The 20,850-nt window shown below is 43.8% G+C and overlaps 1 pseudogene; it reads right to left on the reverse strand.

Moving 5' to 3' along the window:
* Positions 1–8,501: 8,501 nt before the first annotated feature.
* Positions 8,502–20,558, reverse strand: LOC133460841 (uncharacterized; annotated as a pseudogene).
* Between the last annotated feature and the right edge of the window lie 292 nt (positions 20,559–20,850).

Consider the following 20,850-nt stretch of genomic DNA (forward strand, 5'->3'; position numbering starts at 1 on the left):
ATTTAATAATACATACGTACGTACGTACGTACGTACGTACGTACGTACGTACGTACGTACATACATACATACATACATACATACATACCGTATTTTCCGCACTATAAGGCGCACCTAAAAGCCTTTAATTTTGTCAAAAACCGGCAGTGCGCCTTATAATGCTGTAGTCAGGGGGATTGTGCGTAATGTAGTTGGTGTCGCCGAAGTAATGGCGCTAAAAACGTCAGAAATCGTCACAGACGTTCAAGACAACAGCAGCAACGCTGAGTCGCATAATGGCGATTTTGACGAGACGGAGCAAAGCTGGTTTTTATTTTGTTAATAAAGTTTGACATACGGTACTTTTCTTCTTGTTTTTTTTTTTTTTGCATTTGCTGTAGCATTTTGTAGCATTTCCTGTAGCGCAGCTCCATCAGGTAGATATTTAACTCAACCCCAGCCACTATAGTACGGTATTTTATCATATATTTAGTGTGCCTTATAATGCGGTGCGTCTTATATATGGAAAAAAAGTTTAAAAATATGTAATTCATTGAAGGTGCGCCTTATAATGCGGTGCACCTTATAGTGCGGAAAATATGGTACATACAAACATACACTGATGGATGAGAGTTTCACACAAGCCTGAAATGATCTGATTGTACTGGTTTCACTATTAGGCAGATACAGGTTTTTGTGCATTTGCCTCTACAGAGCTCCCTTAAAAGCCTTTCACGCAGCAAATGCTTGCAGATGCTGGGCGGCACAATAACATACCAGGGAACTGAGAGCAGCATAATTATGCTTTTGCATTTCACTGCTCTAAAGTTAAAGAAGGTCCCTGTGCCGAAGTTAAAACGTGTTCAATGACGGCACCTTAAAAAGTCCAAACAAACCTGACGGATCACAAAGACAATGACGGAGATGCGTTTTAGCAAAATCCAACGTTTTCTAATACGACTTTAAAGACACACTGTATGACAAAGATGAACACTTTTGTGCAGAAATAAATCTGGAAAGAATGGTAGAAAAGTTATATAATTTTATTCTTTAGAAACGTGATTTTATTTCTCTTAGTTTTTAACAGTAGAGTTTGTTGATTTGGTGTGATCCGCTGCCCCTACAGCAGATTTTTCCACATTATCCCCGTTATTGTGAGCCTGCTTCTCTCAACATTAGGCTGTCAATCTGCCCCTGGTTCCACATGAAGAACTCCTGAAAACAGACAGCTGCAGCTTGGTATTACCAAATGGTGCTGTGCATAAAAGCCAAGCAACTCTATGGTGGTCTCATTTGTCTGTATGGTTGACATGGTTCCAGAAGTCTTTGCGTTTGTTCAGCTTTGTGAACCTCAGTTGTCTTTAGATGATAGAAGTTTTCTCTTGACGACCCTTTTTCTAACAAGCAATTCTTCATCAGTCTTTTTTGCAATTGTGCTGATGGTGTTAAAACCCTAATAACATGAGCTATTTATCAATTATATTTACATAAGACTTAAATTCACACCCTTGACTTGTATCAGCTAATCAGTAATTGTGCACACATGGCTTAGTTTTATTTATTTCCCTCTATTTTTTCATTCAGTTGTGGTCAATAGCAGAAAGGAGTGTTTACACGGAGTAAACATTTTGGTGGTCGAGGATTTGTCAGATTTTGGCTTGATACATCAAATTTACCAGTTTGTTGGTGTTTTCATTTCTCCTAACACTATTGCATCACCAATTTGAAGATGACGCCTGGATTTACCTTGATTGACCAAATCTAAATCAATGCAGGTTTAAATTGTGTTGACAAGGAAATGTTGGCAATAAAAGATGGTCAAAGCTTTGCTGTCCCAAGATTAAATCTTTTTGAAATTGTATCCTTTATTTGGCTTTTCAGGCATGCAATCAATCAATTATGGGTTGCATGCGATGCATTGCCTCCGCCCCCGTTGTGGGTATCTATGGGGAACATCTATGAAATTTTAGTGCCATGATAGCATCAGCCAGAAATGTCAGACAACGCCCTATGGTATTTGTTGTCGCAACGCTGCTATATGAAGTCCAGTGACTGGGTGAGAATTTCAGTTATGTAAGAAGGTCTTGGAGGAGATATGCTGCATCCAGAGGAACCAGCTGAGGTGGTTTGAACATCAAGGTTTTCTTGTTTGTTTTATTACCAAATGAGAGACATGGAAAAAAAATGCTATTAGTCATCTCTTTCAAATCCAAAAGGCATAAATGAGGAAAAAAAAAAAAAAAAAAGTTTACTCCACCTACATAATGGGAAAGTGCAAAATAAAAGTCAAACGGTGAGTCCGAAATGCACTACTAAACAGTATACTTAAGTTCAGCACATTTTTGAGTAAATATCAGTAGTGTGCATTAATTCGGACGTACTATTCAGAGAGCACACGTCACTTCTGCCGTTGTCTGTCAAGGTTGGTGTTTGTTGAGGACCCAAACGCAGGAGAGCAGTAGCCGGCAAAAAAGGAGGATTTATTGAACAAAACAAAACCAAAAAACAGGAATCCAAAAAACTAGAGGAGAACAAGGAGGGAGCAAACAGTACGGACCGACTGGGAGCAGGGGAAAGACAAGACTAGATAGACACAGGGGATAACGAGACACAGGTGCAGACAATCAGGTCGGCCTCGGGGCATAGCAGACAGGATGCGAGGAGCCGGCTCAGGAGCAGACAGGATGCAAGGAGCTGGTTTCGGGGGACAAAGGATCCTCGGAGCTGGCTGCGGGGGGTCCGGGACCATCACCGGAGCCGGAACAGGGGCTGATGCATCTGGGACCACCGATGACACAGGACCAAGCTGGGGCTGGGGCTGGGGCTAGGGCTGGCGCCGACCTCGTCGTCTCCCCTGAGCCTGAAGGCTCCTGGGCCCACCCAGAGCCAGGCGTGTTCCCCGGAAGGGGGGCTCCTCCTCCTTGACCCAGCGCATGTTCTTCGCCGACTCCCGGCAGAAGAACTCAAGCAGCGTGATGAGCTCTCCCGCTTGGTCCATCTGGTTGGTCCGTTCTGTCACGGAGTGGTTTGTTGAGGACCCAAATGCAGGAGAGCAGGAGGCAGGAGTTGGCAAAAAAGCAGGATTTATTGAACAAAACAAAACCAAAAACGCTGCAGAGCAGGATCACCAAGGCAGAACAAAAAACAGGAATACAAAAAACTAGAGGAGAACATGGAGGGAGCAAACAGTACGGACCAACGGGGAGCAGGGAAAGACAAGAAGATATACACAGGGGATAATGAGACACAGGTGCCATCAATCCACACTAATACATTTCTCCGGAATGAGAATGGATAGCGCATACTATTGTGAATGAATGAATGAAAATATATTTATTTCGGTCAGGTCATTCTTAATGTAGACACCAACTGAAAGCATTAGTTCACATAAAAAATAAAAAAAGAGAGACCTAACCGAAAAGGAATAGGCTGAAGCTATTGCTTATTTACGCCTACCCTTCTCACATGATCAACTTATTCAGATCAAACATACAAAACATAGTACAAAAAATAAATCATATTGTTTACACAATCCCGAACATAATTCCGTAATAGTATCATCTACTGGATCCCTCATATTTTTCAAACACATTAAACTTAAACAAACGTTTGAATGCATGAATCGACTGGCACATCTTCAATTTTTCATCAAGTGCATTCCATATATTTACACCCCTTACAGTAATACATTGATCTTTAATGTTAGTCCTAGACTTTGGTTTCCCTCGAAGCTCATATCTACTTACTCTTATTTTAAACATGCTTACAATTTTACTAGGTAACAATCTGTTGAACACTTTGTACATTATCAATACTATTTTGTATTCCACTAAATCCATGAATTTAAATGCCCTTAATTTAATAAATAGTTCATTTGATGGTTCTCTATAACTTGATTTTGTGATAATCCTTACCGCTCTTTTTTGAAGAATAAAGATCGGTTTAGTATGGGTAAAATATGCACTCCCCCATATTTCTAAACAGTATGTAATGTAGGGAATAAACATAGTGCAATACAAAATATATAAAGCACGCTGGTTCAACATATCTTTTACCTGCATTGTGTACGTTCTAATGTTTCGGACGCACTAAAAAATCTCGCATACTCATTGTGCATACTCATTAGGGTGGAAGTATGGAATTTCGGACGCAGCCAAAGACTTTCTAACAGTCTCCCCCAACCCCACCCCACTTTTTCCCCTTTTGGTTTTTAAGACAGAATTATTTTTTTTATCACAAACTTTGTAGTTATAGAACCTGATACATCCTTAAGTTAATTGAAGGTCTAGCAGTTATTTCTGTCGGTGGTGAGTAGGATTCGGTTGACTGGTTTCGAAGATCTGTGGCACAGGAAAAACAGGTCTAGACTTAAACTGATAAAAGGAATTGATGTACTGTATAGATTCAAACAAGATAGACTGGTAAAATGGTATCGCAAAAGTAGCAGCATGTAGAAACAGGAGTTGTTTGCAGTAATGGTCGGGGGAGTTTTGCTGTCACGTTTCACGCTTTGTGTGGATTTGTTTTCACAATTTCCACCGGCCGTGAGAATGTGGGTGTCCTCAAGAGGCCCCAGGTTTCCATCTAGAACTCAAGCGGCAAAGATAATACACAGATTAGAATCACTCCTACAGTCCAAATATAACCCCTATTCAACCTAACATGCATGTTTGAGACCAAAGGAGGTAGTTAGATTACCTGGGTAACAAAACAAAACAAAACAAAAAAACACTCAGTTAGCCTTAATAACATTATATTATAAAAACTAAAATAAAACAGTACAAAATGAACTAAATTCCATTTAATACACTTTACTTGTACACAACACGATCATCTCAAGTGAGGTTAGACAGGAACTACTCCAAAATTTACAAAATTATAAAAAAAATCCAGTAAAATTCAAATTATATTCCAATTGATGAAATCAGCTTGTTACTGAGAGCAAGGTTAAATAAATTAAAACAAAAAATATGTGCCTCGACTGCCTCGGGGCGGGGCACACTCACTGTGTGGGGAAACCCGAGCAGCAGACAGGCAATGACGTAGCAGGGCTATGACATCTTCAAAGAACACAATCAGCATCATCATACATGGGGGTGGCTGACAAGGTAACCTCAGCTTGCCTGTGGTTATTCCTGCTGCTGTGAATAGCACCTTGCCCTTCTTCCTCCTGAATAGTGGGGGCCTCGCGCTCCCCCCCCCTTCCTCATTACATTCACTGGTCATCATGACTTCCACTCACTCCTCATGACTCTGAGAGTGAGGGGTCTCGGCAAAGCTGCGGCGGCTTCTTCGCCCACATCATCCTCACTCGTTCTGTCTATTATTGCCACCGGCGGCTGACAGTGGGAAGCCCCGCCGCCGGTGCTGCTACCTTCCCCCGCCTCATCATCTCGACTTGCCTTGACGCGGGGCCCCGCGGCTGCTTGAGACCAGATCGGTGATTTTCGTCACAAATTTATCAAACGAGCCTTTCAGAGAGACATTAAACTCTTCAATTTTCTTTAGTTTTTTTCTTTTTTTCATTCCCTGATGGAAATTTTCTGAGTCTGTCTCGTTCTCTCCACCCGTCTCGATCAGAGCACCTTGTGTCTGCGCTTGGTCTGACGCAGTTGTATTGAACAACAGACACGCAGCTGCGCAGCGACATCAATCAGCAAGCACATCATTGCACATATATTTATTGATATGCACAGACTAGTACACATTTAGGTCTGTAATGGAACGTGACTGTTGATATTTATAAGGGAAAGAAGGAAAAAAAATGGCCCATAGCGCCCCTTGGGGCGCGACGCCCCGTGCGGTCGCACGGTTCGCACACCCCTTGCGGTGGCCCTGAGTGCAACCATCATCATACAGCACACATGGGGAAAACAGCAAAACCAGAGAGGAACTACAGAGATGGCTCAAATAGATGTGACCAAAAAAGGTGTAGGCTGAAGCATGAGCTTGTGATGCCTACCCAATTATAATACAACCAATACTAGAGAAATAAGGAAGTGCAGGAAAAGAAAAAGTTAATGATTGTTAGAGCACAAAAACTAAGGACAAATAAACAAGCAGTTTGGGCTATCAAAGTATAAATATACAAATGTGCCTGTAGTGGGATGTTAATACAAATTTGCATCCATGTATTTATAGTATCAGTACTATATACATTAACTGTACAGCAATAGCAATGTATGAATGTGTTTACACATACATGCACAACCACAAACATACTCACATGCACACAGACAGAACATATATTCACACATCCAGACACTACACACTCTAGTGTACACACGCATGCATGCACACACACATGCACACACACACACACGCACACGCACACGCACGCACGCACGCACGCACGCACGCACGCACGCACGCACGCACGCACGCACGCACGCACGCACGCACGCACGCACGCACGCACGCACGCACGCACGCACGCACGCACGCACGCAGGCAGGCAGGCAGGCAGGCAGGCAGGCAGGCAGGCACGAACGCACGCACGCACGCACGCACGCACGCACGCACGCACGCACACACACACACACACACACACACACACACACACACACACACACACACACACACACACACACACACACACACTTGGATATTATTAAGTCCTTTGTTGTGTGTTTGTTCCATCACATATTGAGTGAGTCCAAAATGAACAAGAACACAACACATTTCCTTTGCCCATACTGTATGTACTCAGGGTTGTCAACATGGATGTTAAAATCCCCGTTAAAAACAATTACACCATCAAAAGCAACACAGATGACAGACAACTCCAGCAAAATCATCAAAGATGGTTGCATGTCACGTAGATGGGCTGTAGACATTGAGAAAAAACACGCTGGACGAGGATTTCCTCTGAAGAGCCACATATTCATGTAGCACAGTGGCTTGGTGGTTAGCACTGTTGCCTCACAGCAAGAAGGTCCCCAGTTCGACTCCCAGGCCCGGCAATTGCCCGTAGGTGTGAGCGTGAGTGTGGTTGTGAGCATGGTTTGTGTGTTTATATGTGGCCCTGTGATGGACTGGTGACCTGTCCAGGGTGAACCTGCCTCTCACCTAAAATGAGCTGGGATAGGCTCCAGCAGACCCCCGTGACCCCGCAAGGGATAAAGCAGGTATAGAAAATGGATGGATGGATGGATGGATAATCACGTTTCTGTTAAAAACATCAAATCTAGTTTGTGTTTTGAAATAAAACCCTTAATTAAAAAAGTTTTCCCTGCGAAAGACTTGATAATTAGTAAAACTAGTTTCAACGTGTTTATAGTACTGTTGTTGTTATTGGCTGTCTGTGGCTGATGAGCAGTGAGTTGGAGATTTGTTAAATTTACAGCATGTTTTATGTGAGACTTCCTTCTCTCAATGTTGAATAACCTTTTTGTGCTGCGTATCAAAAGGGATGGCAGAAGCTACGTTCATAGCAGGACCTGGCGTATCCTGGAAAGAGATAAAACAGCTATATAATGTATTTATACCAGGCAAGCAGGATTTATGATGGAGCAAGAATCCTGTAATTCAATGGAAGTTATTACATCTCGTAAAACACAACAAGCCAGTTATAGTTTCTTTTGTTTGTGTTTCCCTACATGACTGTACAAGAGCATGAATGTGGGTAACCCTGTCAAAGGTCTTCATGACCGAATTTTTCTGCGATGATTGTGTTTTAATTGACCATGTCACATCATGTAAGGGAATCTCTGCTTTGTTGTATTTGGATACTTTCCCTGGGTGACATTCATCCAAGGATAATATCATAGAGCTGCTCATCACAGAAACAGTGACGCACAGACTCACTCATGAACTGGTTTAGGAGGTTGAATGTTTTTATGACGTCCCACTGCACTCACAATGGAAACATTGGGCTTTAGGGGCTTCCTCTAATGGCAGTTCCTTCCTGGAACTTCCTGTATTATAAACCTCACAACATTTATCTATTTATTTAGTTAAATTCGGTTGACTCTAATTGTATCGCAACAATTCACAAGAAAAGTCATTTGAAGGCACTTCTCCATCCCGAGCAAAGCATGAGGGAACAATAATGAGGGGAAAATATCTAAAATGGAATACAATACTTTGGTCGGTGCTCAGGAAGAGGGGCCATCTGACTTGACCAGCTTGGGGGTCTGGGATGATGGGAAAGAGAGAGATAAACATACACACAGAGAGATTAGTCAAGAAATAACTTCGTATGAGCCACATAACGGTGTAACAGAAGTGCTGTAGAGGGAGAGTGTTGACAGGTAAATGCGAAGCACAACGTTATGTGCGTCCGAACTGGAATAAAGTAAAACAGATATTACATAAGTACAAGGCCATTTACCATTTACCAGCATATTCTGGAGTATTAAACAGTTAACAATACATCTGCTGATGCACAATCTTGGACACATCATCAGTGTTGTATCCTGGACTCACTGGGTGTTTCGGGTCTTGCAACAGGCACCCTCATCCAGGCGACCCGGCCGAGGTGATCAAGTCTCGGCCTGTGTCCAAGTGGCATGCTACCCCCACTACAACCACTGCTCCCCCCTCCTCAACCAGAGCCATCTGGAGGCTTTTTCTGCTGCCTCCACGTTGTTACCTATGGCCCTTCTACGGTTGGCACCCGTTATGCCTAGTGCGCTGTAGGCTTTGCTCAGGGAGTGGCTGGCAAACCCCCGACTGCCCACCTCCACTGGCATTAACTTGGTCTTCCACCCGTTTCTCCGACAATCCTCCACCAGCTCCTGGTACTTCTCCCTCTTTCGTTCATGGGCCTCCTCCATCCTCTCCTCCCAGGGAACCGTCAGCTCCAACAAGACGAGTTGGTTTGTTGCCTCTGAGACCAATATGATGTCAGGTCTCAATCTTGACTGGGTGATGTGTGGTGGAATCTTCAGTTGTCTTTCCAGGTCAACTGTCATCACCCAGTCTCGGGCCGTGCAGAGCAAACCAGTAGAGCAGTTTCTCTGTGTTTTCTCCGGCCTTTGTCCTTCCCTGACAAAGCGGATGGCCTTAGCTGTGGCTTGGGTGTACCGGCTTCCCTCTATCCCCTTGCTGATTGCTTCAGCGATGGATTTGAGGACCTGGTCGTGCCTCCATCGATACCGGCCCTCACCCAGCGCCTTGGAGCAGCTGCTCAGGATGTGTTCCAGTGTCCCTGTTTTGGAACACAGGGGGCAAGCAGGTGTTTCTATTTTGCCCCATATGCACAGGTTGGATGGGCTTGGGAGGACATCGTAAACCCCCTGGATCAAGAACTTGATCCTTTGGGGATTCCACCGCCAGATGTCCTTCCAGGTGACGCTCCGCTCCATCGCCTGCTCCCACTTCATCCAGGCACCCTGCTGCCGCATGGCCACTGCTCTGCTGGTTCTCTCCTCCTCGACTGAAGCTCGCACCTCCTCCTGCACCAACCTCTGCCTCTCTCTTCCGCTGGCACAGTCGAAGCGGGTTGCTGGTTGTCTCCCCAGTCCGGCTCTGCCTTGTGCCTTGTGCCCAGAATGGCCCTGTGCTTCAGTCGTGACTCTGCTTGCTGGACCTCATCGGCTGCCCTCCACTTTCTCCCTGTCCTCACAACGATCCCTGCCCCGGACACTTCTGGCATCTCTGGATCCAGAGTACTGCAGATGTTCCCGTGCCCGTGCCACGATGAACTCCTCTCTTACTGAACTGAAAGGGAGCCTGAGCTTGTTGGTGTTCCCATACAGCCCAATGCTACTTAGGCTGCGCGGTAATCCCAGCCACCTTCGCAGGTAGCTGCTCACCTTCTGCTCAAATCCTTCCACCACAGTCATGGGGACCTCGTAGATGAGGAGAGGCCAGAGAATTCTTGGGAGGATCCCATGCTGGTAGACCCAGGCCTTGAATCTTCCAGGGAGCCCAGACTTGTCCACTGTCCTTAACCAGCCTTCCAGGTCAGCACTGGTTGCCTTGATGGAATCTGCATCCTTCAGGCTGCAGTTGAAGACCTTTCCAAGGCTCTTCACTGGCCTCTCAGTGACTGATGGGATCTGATGTACTCCCAGGCTGAAGCGGAATCTGTCCGTGACCTTCCCCTTCTTCAGAACCAAGGACCGGGACTTTGCCGGTTTGAAGCTCATGCGTGCCTACGACATGACGCGCTCCAACCCCTGGAGGATCCACCTGGCTCCTGGTACAGCTGTTGTTGTCACTGTGAGGTCATCCATGAAGGCTCTGATGGGAGGTTGCCTCACTCCAGACTTGCTGAGGGGACCTCTGCATTCTGGTTCGGCTGCCTTGACCAGCATGTTCATTGCCAGCGCAAAGAGGCTTACTGAGATTGTGCACCCAGTAATTATGCCAACTTCCAGCTGGTGCCAGTCAGATGTCATCTCGCCAGAGGAGACTCTCAAGCTGAACTTGCTGTAGTAGTCTGAACTGGAATAAAGTAAAACAGATATTACATAAGTACAAGGCCATTTACCATTTACCAACATATTCTGGAGTATTAAACATAATATTACGTTGTGAATCCATACGGTACCGATAATCACCGTAACATACTTGCATGTGAAGTAGAACTTGACAACATGAGCATTAAAACATTCTAATACTGTAAGTCTAGGGGTATCTTTTGATGCCATTCATAATTATTTAAAAGCAATTTGTTGAAGCACAGCCCATGTAAGCCTAACCTTCATTGTCAAGTGCACAACAAGCTACAAGAGCAGAGTTGCCATTGAAAAACTTATGTCAGACTCATTTCAACAGGGACTCTGTGGTCTTGTTGAAATAATTGACTTAATTAGCTCTTTTTTTCCCCCTTTTCTTTCAGAGAAGCATAATAGTCCTAACCAGTGTTGGGCAAGTTACATCCAAAATATAATACATTATATATTACTAGTTACTGTCATTTGAAAGTAATTAGTTACATTACAATATTACTATATCTGAATTGTAATGCGTTACACTACTTGTGTATTACTTTTGAGTTACTTTCAACAAAATAGCAAAAAAAGATAAATCTTGTCCCACTGGCAGATTTTTCTACTTATTTCAAGTGAAAATTTACTTGAAACAGGTGAAAATTGTCAAATAAGTTATTTTTCTGGTGTTATTTTTCTGGTGATGACTCTAAATGTTGAAATAGCAGTAAAACCACATTCATTGATGAAATGACATAAGGGATGGAAAGTAGGGATGGCAGTTTTACAGGGGGGATGATTTGGACCGTTTTTATTTCAGGGATGATTTGGACCGTTTTTATTTCAGGGGGGATGATTTGGACCGTTTTTATTTCAGGGGGGATGATTTGGACCGTTTTTATTTCAGGGATGATTTGGACCGTTTTTATTTCAGGGGGGATGATTTGGACCGTTTTTATTTCAGGGATGATTTGGACTGTTTTTATTTCAGGGGGGATGATTTGGACCGTTTTTATTTCAGGGGGGATGATTTGGACTGTTTTTATTTCAGGGGGGATGATTTGGACCGTTTTTATTTCAGGGGGGGATGATTTGGACTGTTTTTATTTCAGGGGGGATGATTTGGACTGTTTTTATTTCAGGGGCGATGATTTGGACCGTTTTTATTTCAGGGGGGATGATTTGGACTGTTTTTATTTCAGGGGGGATGATTTGGACCGTTTTTATTTCAGGGGGGGGTGATTTGGACCGTTTTAATTTCAGGGGGGATGATTTGGACTGTTTTTATTTCAGGGGGGATGATTTGGACCGTTTTTATTTCAGGGGGGGATGATTTGGACTGTTTTTATTTCAGGGGGGATGATTTGGACTGTTTTTATTTCAGGGGGGATGATTTGGACCGTTTTTATTTCAGGGGGGATGATTTGGACTGTTTTTATTTCAGGGGGGATGATGTGGACCGTTTTTATTTCAGGGGGGGGTGATTTGGACCGTTTTAATTTCAGGGGGGATGATTTGGACTGTTTTTATTTCAGGGGGGATGATTTGGACCGTTTTAATTTCAGGGGGGGTGCCATCACATCACCCCTCATCCCCCCTCAACTCGAATACTGCTCACACGGAACTCAGAACTTCTTCATAAATAACTCCCAGAGAGAAAAAAAACACCAGCAAGCTAACAAACAAACCAATAAAGCTCTCAGAGTTAACAAAACGAACCAGCAATCAACAACTCGCAGCTGTTTTAACCTCTCCTCCTGATGGGCTGCAGGTGTGGTTTAAGGCTGATTTATGGTTCCGCGTTACACCAACGCAGGCCATACGCCGTGGGTTACGCGAACTACTGCGTACCCTACGGCGAAAGCTCTGCGTCGATTTAACGCGGACCCATAAATCCGCTCTCACAGCGCGACTGACTGTGAGCCCGGCTCGTGCTCCTCGCCGCGCGCAGCTCCTCGCCGACTCCGCGCTCATATATATTTAATAAATGTATAAAGCCCATATATTAATAAAGCCTCACTTGGCCGAGCCCTAACGCTGAGACCATGGTAGATTTAAGTTACACGCGGACACGCCGCACTGTTGACTTTTCCCTGCCGGCTCTGCTCACTGAACAGTCCCCACACAAACAGTGTCCAGCGGCGCTACGTTCCGCCGCGCCGCGTTCCCAACGCTTTTTTCTGTTGTCGGGATGTCTCGCGGACGCGGTGTTGGTGAATTCTTTAAAAAACAACAGCTAAACGGGTTAAAATGCGTTGTAACGCGCGTTACTTAGATTGTAACGAGTAAAATATTACCGAAAATTTATTAGCAATGCGTTATATTACTGCGTTACAGCAAATAGTAATACATTACTGTAATTGCGTTACTTTTGTAACGCGTTACCCCCAACACTGGTCCTAACCGTGGAATTAATCTACTGACAAGGAATCATAGTAGTGGTAGTCTAGTGGCTACAGAGGTGGGCTCGGGTCTGGCCGATGAAGCATCTTGGGCCCCTTAGCAAGGCCCTTAACACAATTGCTCCCCGGGCGAAATGGTGTTTGTTCTCTCAGATGTAAGTCGCTTTGGATAAAAGCGTCTGCTAAATGACAGTAGTAGTTGTCATTTTTTTTTCCCCCCAATTCCTAGCCAAAGATTATTTGTAACCAAGATATTTTTGGTTCAGTTTGTGAGCTTAATTTTGCAATACCATACATCAGTGTCTCCCAACCTGGGGTCCAGGCCCCCCCTGGGGGGGCGCCAGAGATCTCTGGGGAGGCGCGAAACCTTGTCTGATTGAGGATATGCAGTTGTAAAAATTATATTTACACATGTTAAATAAATAAAAAATCATAATAACACACCTAATTGAATACTGTAATCCAAGTCTGTATAAACCCACTTGAAAATATATTTTGGTCATTTTAAAATAAAATAATAATAAGTTATTTATCAGAATAAAAACTTAAAAACGTATTATTATATCATTATTCAACATTTAATCACACTACTACTCTGACAGGTTGTTAAAGGAAAAATGTAAAAAAAAATGTTGCTCTCATATTAAAAGAGACATTTTTCAGAAATATTTTTATGTCCTTGCAATTATTTTTTGTGTGTATTTTATACATTGGTGACACAAAAGGAAGGTGAGGAAAACAAAGTACAGGGTAAACCAAAGAGAAATGTATCAAAAAAACATAATTAATGTTCATTTTTTCAATTAAAGGTTTGTAACGAATAACGGTGGTCTTACACACAAGTAGGGGGGCTCCAAGGAAAAAAGGTTGGGAACCACTGCCATACATCACATATTCTTGTATGCCATTCAACCACGCAAAAACAGGAGAAAGGACGACACATTTAATACTTTATGTTCTGAAAAGAAGAAGTATATATGTTGTGAAACTAAAGCTTTATAAGGTCAGTCACTTGACTAACGGTTAAAGGGTGAGACTGCAGTGAACCTGCGGGAGACATGTTATTGCTGTGGTCTTTGTTGTTACAACATCTTTACCACTGTGATCTTTGATATTTCATTGGAGACATTTGTAGTACCACATTGCTCTGAAAGACATTTGAAAGATTTTTCAAGAAGAAACAGTAAAACTACTTCCATGTTGTTTAAGTAAATGTTGCAATCCGTTATACTTCTCTAAAATGTGTTTCTTAAACATTTAAAAAAAATGACTAGAACAGCTGACATTACTGAAAGGTACTCACTTTAATAATTTGTTATGCATGTTAGAATAAAAGTAAATATGTATTTAATCAGACACCAGTTGTGAAAGTTCTCCCACTTAAAAAGATAAGAGAGGCCTGTAATTTTCATCACAGGTATTTATCTCAACTGTGAGAGAGAAAATGTAAAAAAAAAAAAAATAGAGAAAATCACGTATGATTTTTAAAGTATTTATTTGCAAATTATTGTGGAATATAAGTATTTGGTCAATAACAAAAGTTAATCCCAATGCTTTTTTATATACCCTTTGTTGGCAATGACTGTTGCTGGTATTTTGGCCCATTCCTCCATGCAGTGATGTTTTTCCAACCAAAAAGTTCTATTTTGGTTTCATCTGGCCATATAACATTCTCACAATCCTCTTTTGAATCATCCAAATGCTCTCTAGCAAACTTCAGACGGGCCTGGACATGCACTGGCTTAAGGAGGGAGACACGTCTGGCACTGCAGGATCTGAGTCCCTGGCAGCGTAGTGTGTTACTGATGGTAGCCTTTGTTACTTTGGAGCCAGCTCTCTGCAGGTCATTCACCAGGTCCCCCGTGTGGTTCTGGGATATTTACTCACCATTCTTGTGATCATTATTAGCCCTGACATTGAACTCCTAGCTGTCTCCCTGCGTCCTTTTCATCTCCCCCAGGAATTCCCACAACTGTTTCTCATCCTGGCTTATATTCACCCTAAAGCAAATGCATCTGCAGCAACAGAACATATTAAAAACATGTTGGCTCAGGGACTGGGACTGGTTCAGTCCCAGATGCCTACAGAGCTGTCCCCCTCCCGCCGCTCGGCTCTGCTGACCATGATAGTATACTGCTTGCTCCTGCCTACTCACCGGTGGTGAAGAGGACAGGGAACATCATCAAGAATATCAAGCAGTGGACTCCAGAAAGCATTGACAGGCTTCAAGGGTGCTTTGAAACCACAGACTGGGATACCCTCACATCCTCCTCCACCAACATCAGCGAGCAGGTAGAGACAGTCTCAGCATACATTTCTTTTTGTGTTGACAATATCATACCTATCAAAACAGTCACAATCTTCCAAAACAATAAACCGTGGGTGACTAAAGACTTGAAAAACATTCTGAATAAGAAGAAGAGAATCTTTTTCACTGGTTCTGAAGCTGAGAAGAAGGAGCTTAACAGAGAGGTCAAGCGAGCCATAAAAAACTGCCAAGCTTAATTATAAAAACAAAGTGGAGCAGACCTTTGCAGCAGGGAACCTTCGTGCAGCTAGGCAGGGCCTGAAAAACATGGCAGCAGTAAATTCTGTCACCACCAACCACAAGCCCATCCAAGTTGAAGGCTGTAGTCCTACCTCACTCCCCAACAACCTCTACTACTCCTTCACCAGATCTTAAAAGCACAACAGCACACAGCTAGATTCAATCAATTCAATTCAATTCAAATTGGCTTTATTGGCATGAATGGTAACCATTGTTGCCAAAAGCATACATATACATACAATAAATCACGACACAATCAACACACGAAACACCAATACAACTACAACAAATACCCAACACCAAATATCTAACACATGCATACAATATATATATATACATAAAACTATTTTACATTAATAGGCAGGGAGACTGTATAAGGATAAGGAGACTGTGTTGTCTGGTAGTGTTTCTCTCCATGTATGACATGCGCTGATGTATTTAGCTGCTTCTAAAGCAGTTTCCTTTTTTTCTCCAATTAAATGTTGGATTTTGAGAGGGAATCAAAATCCTGGACTTGTTGTTTAATTTTAGGAAATAACTTAGATCTAATGTCTTTGTATTGTTCACACTCTAAGCGGAAGTGTTGTTCTGTCTCCAGCTGTCTGTGTGGACAGAGCCGACACAGCCGGTCCTCTCTGGGCTGCCAATCATCTCCACACTCAGACCTGATGACTGTTCTCACCATCAACACAGCAGAGGGCCCTCAAAAGAACAAAAATAAACACGGCTCTAGGGCCAGATAACTTCTGTGGGTGGACCCTTAGGTACTGTGCTGAGCAGCTGGGAAGCGTGTTCCAGCATTTCTTCCAGAGCTCTTTGATGAGCAGCACAGTCCCTGTGATGTGGAAACACTTGACAGTCATTCCTATCCCTAGAAAGGGCACCACCAAGACCCTGAACGACCTCAGACCTGTGGCTCTCACCTCTCTGGCCATGAAGGCTATGGAGAGGGTTATTAAAGATCACATCACCAAGGTAACCATCCCCACGATGGACCCGCTGCAGTTTGCGTGCCGGGCTGGCAGAGGCATAGATCAGGGGTTCTTAACCTTTCTGACCTTGGGGCCCAATTTTTTCAGTACAGAGTGGCCCGGGGCCCATTAAATATTAACACTGTATAGCAGGGGTATTCAACTAAAAAAAACTTTAAGAGGTCCATTTAGAGAAAATTTACTCAAGCGAAGGTCCAGAACATCATAAAATATATATATATATATATATATATATTCAAGTAGCCTCATAGTTGTATCAACATCTGCATCTGACTGTTATATTAAAAAAGTACATATTTGCCACTTAACATGTGTAACTTGAATTAAACATATTTTTTTCTCTTAAAAACAAAATAGATTTTCTTTTATTTATTTATTAGGGCCCGAGCACCTTCAGTGCGAAGGCCCTATTGTATCTGTAGGAATTCTTCTTCTTCTTCTTCTTCTTATTGTTCTGACAAAAGGAAGGCCTTTTTGCCCCCCTAAACGTGCCCAAAAAGTCACCAAATTTTGCATGCAAGTCAGGCCTGGCGAAAAATTTGATATTTAATGGTTTGCATTAATGGGCGTGGCAAAATGGCTCAACAGCGCCCCCTTGAAAACTTTGTGCCTCAAGCCCCACGATACGGTTTGACGTACATGCACGAAAATCGGTACACACCTGTATCATGTGGCAACTTAAAGAAAAGTCTCTTGGCGTCATGCCCGAAACCGAACAGGAAGTCGGCCATTTTGAATTAATTGTGTAATTTTGGCGCAATTTATGCCCTTCCTTCGGCAGTTAATACGGCCCGAACCGTAACGTGCCCCCAAGTGTGTTATACATCAAAATGTGCGTCTCCATCCTCCGACACCACGCATTACTTTTCTCTTTCAAAAGCGTTACCGTGGCGACGCTAGACGCCAAAAAGCGTGCCCACCCTTCATCTGATTGGTTCAGACCGAAAAAACTTTGCGCCTCAAGCCCCATAATACGCTTTGACGTACATGAACGAAAATCGGTACACACCTGTATCATGTCGCAACTTAAAGAAAAGTCTCTTGGCGCCATGGCCGAAACCGAACAGGAAGTCGGCCATTTTGAACATTCTGAATTAATCGCGTAATTTTGGAGCAATATATGCCATTCCTTCGAGAATTAATACGGCCCGAACCGTAACGTGCACCCAGATGTGTTATACATCAAAATGTGCGTCTCCATCCTGCGACTACACGCATTACTTTTCTCTTTCAAAAGTGTTACCGTGGCGACGCTAGACGCCAACAAGCGCACCCCCCCTTCATCTGATTGGTCCATATTTGATAGTTCCCCAAAAGGCACCAAATTTGGCATGCAAGCCAGGCCTGGCGGTAAATTTGATATTTTATGGTTTACATTAATGGGCGTGGCAAAATGGCTCAACAGCGCCCCCCGGAAAACTTTGTGCCTCAAGCCCCACGATGCGGTTTGACGTACATGCACGAAAATCGCTACACACCTGTATCATGTCACAACTTAAAGAAAAGTCTCTTGGAGCCATGGCGGAAACCGAACAGGAAGTCGGCCATTTTGAATTAATTGTGTAATTTTGGCGCAATTTATGCCATTCCTTCGGCAATCAATACGGCCCGAACCGTAATGTGCACCCAGGTGTGTTATACATCAAAATGTGCGTCTCCATCCTGGGACTACACGCATTACTTTTCTCTTTCAAAAGTGTTACCGTGGCGACGCTAGACGCCAAAAGGCGCGCCCCCCCTTCATCTGATTGGTCCATATTTGATAGTTCTCCAAAAGTCACCAAATTTTGCATGCAAGCCAGACTTGGCGATAAATTTGATATTTCATGGTTTGCATTAATGGGCGTGGCCTAACGGCTCAACAGCGCCCCCTAGAATACTTTTCTCTGCCATAACTTTTGAATGGTTTGACATAGAGAGTCGTGGGTGGTGTCATGGGACTCTGTAATGAGTTCTTAAGCTTTGTTGGCCTTAATTAGCCCATTAGCTCATCACACGCTTTCAGCTCAGCCATCAACTTACCCTGTGGATTACAGACTTTCTCACAAACAGGTCACAGAGAGTATTGGTGAACTCCAGTAATCAGTCTGTCAAGCCCCTGAAGTTTGCGGACGACATCACCCTCATTGGACTCAGACACACACTCGCTTTCGCTATAATGAATACATTTATTAGCAAACAAGCAGTGCAAACAAAAGACTCACACACAACTGCCCTTTGCTAGGATAACTCTGTGTCAATTTATCCCCCGCAAATGACAAAGCAACAGACAATTACACAAGGCTTGGCCTAAACTCTTACCTTAACACAGAAAGGACTGGAGAGCCGGAACAGTCCAGGCAGAGTAGCCATCAACCCTAGCTGGGCGTTGTGCACAAACCCGCAGCTGACTCTGCTGAACTTCCGGCTGCCCCCCGTCTTTATACCTTTCTCGCGGAGGGGGTTGCCCCTTCAACCCCCGCCTGCCAGTTCTCACGCTAAGGCTTGGTTCACACGGGACTGAGCTTCCCGGGTGAACCAAGCGCCAGGTGCATAGCTGATATGACTGTTTCGAGAATGAAGGACATTTCAGGACACAAAACATATTTTTTCTTCCTTCATGAGTCCACCTACAGGTGGGAGGGGGACCAGCTGGTGACCTGGTGCGGTCAGAACAATCTAGAGCTCAACGCTCTAAAGACAGTGGAGATGATAGTGGACTACAGGAGGAACGCAGCCCCACCTGTCCCCCTCACCCTGTGTGACTCCCCAGCAGACACTGTGGAGTCTTACCGCTTCCTGGGGACCATCATATCCCAGGACCTCAAGTGGGAGCTGAACATCACCTCCCTTACCAAAAAAGCACAGAAGAAGATGCACTTCCTGTGGCAGCTGAAGAAGTTCAACCTGCCAAAGACAATGATGGTGCAGTTCTACACGGCCATCGTTGAGTTCATCCTCACCTCCTCCATCATTGAGTCCATCCTCACCTCCTCCATCACCATCTGGTACGCTGCTGACACTGTAAAGGACAGGAGCAGCTGCAGCGTTTCATCCGCTCTGCAGAGAAGGTGATTGGCTGCAATCTTCCATCTCTCCAGGACCGGCACGCCTCCAGGACCCTGAAGCGTGCAGGAAAGATTGCAGCAGACCCCTCCCACCCCGGACACAAACTGTTCCAGACTGTTCCCTCTGGCAGGAGGATGCGGGACCAAAACCTCACGCCACAAAAACATTTTTTTCCCATCTGCAGCTGTCCTCATCAACAAGGCCCCGGACCCCCCTCTCCCCCGTCTACCACGGACTGCCCCCCCATCCCACTCTACGTTACATTAACGTAAAGATTCCAATCCTGACCTTATGCATCACATTAACGCACATCCTAAGTCACTTTTGTACAGACTCATATCCGGCACTTTAAAAACCTCATATTGTACATTTCTGTTTATACATTTTATCTCTTATATATTTGCTTTATATTTGTATTGTATTGCACCAATCACCACAACAAATTCCTTGTGTGTGTTCAACAAACTTGGCAATAAACCCTTTTCTGATTCTGTTTCTGAACTGATCCTGTCCGACATCCTCTTCACCTCCACCGGCTCACCGCAGGGCTGCGTTCTCTCTCCACTCCTCTACATCTGTCTGTACAATATGTCCAGCCAGATTGTCATCTGGTTAAATTTGCTGATGACACAGTCCTCCTGTCCCTGCTCTCTGGCCAGTGACTACACCATGGCTCAGCCATAACATAAATAAAACAAAGGAGATGATTGTGACTTTCTTACATAAACAGAGACAGTTAGCAGAAGCCGTCACCACCATCATTCAGGGGAAACCAGTAGAGATTATGGAGGAGTACAAGTACTAGGGAACTATCTTTGACAACATGCTCAGCTTTTCCAACAAGAGGAAGTGCCATCAGAGACAGTACTTACTCAGAAAGCTAAAATCCTTTGGAGTCAATAAAGACATTCTCACAACATTTTATTATGCTTTTATTGAAATTGTGGTAACCTTTTCTTTTACATGTTGGTTTTATTCGATGACACTGCAGTAGGCTACAGAAACTGCCTGTTGGGCACAGTGAAGGTCTGCTCTAAAATCATCGGGCAGCCTGTAAGAACTCTTACTGCCCTGTGTGACCAACAGACAATAAAGAGAGCAAGCAGGATCTTACAGGACTCCTCCCACATGCTGTGTCCTGAGTTGGAGTGGCTTCCCTCAGGACGCAGTCTCCGCTGCCCAGGCTGCAGGACGCAGAGGAGGAAGTCATCCTTTGTCCCTAGAAACTCTAAACTCAGCATCTTAATCTATTTTATCGTCAATCTGTTTTTTTTTTACTCATCTTAACCTTTTTTAGACCCCAGAAAGCTAAGTGCACTTTAAAACGCACGTATTTTAAACGTTGAAAATCTGTTATGTGCAATTTTGTGTTTGTTTGTATGTCCTTAAAGGGATTGTGACATGAAAAACACATTTTTCTTGATTTTTTGTGTTTTGTTGGGTGTCTCGACATCAATTACACCCAAAAAACAACAAACTTTTAACATTCAGTGTATTGTGTG

This window comes from Cololabis saira, chromosome 15, assembly GCF_033807715.1.
Source record: "Cololabis saira isolate AMF1-May2022 chromosome 15, fColSai1.1, whole genome shotgun sequence".
Lineage (NCBI taxonomy): Eukaryota > Metazoa > Chordata > Actinopteri > Beloniformes > Belonidae > Cololabis > Cololabis saira.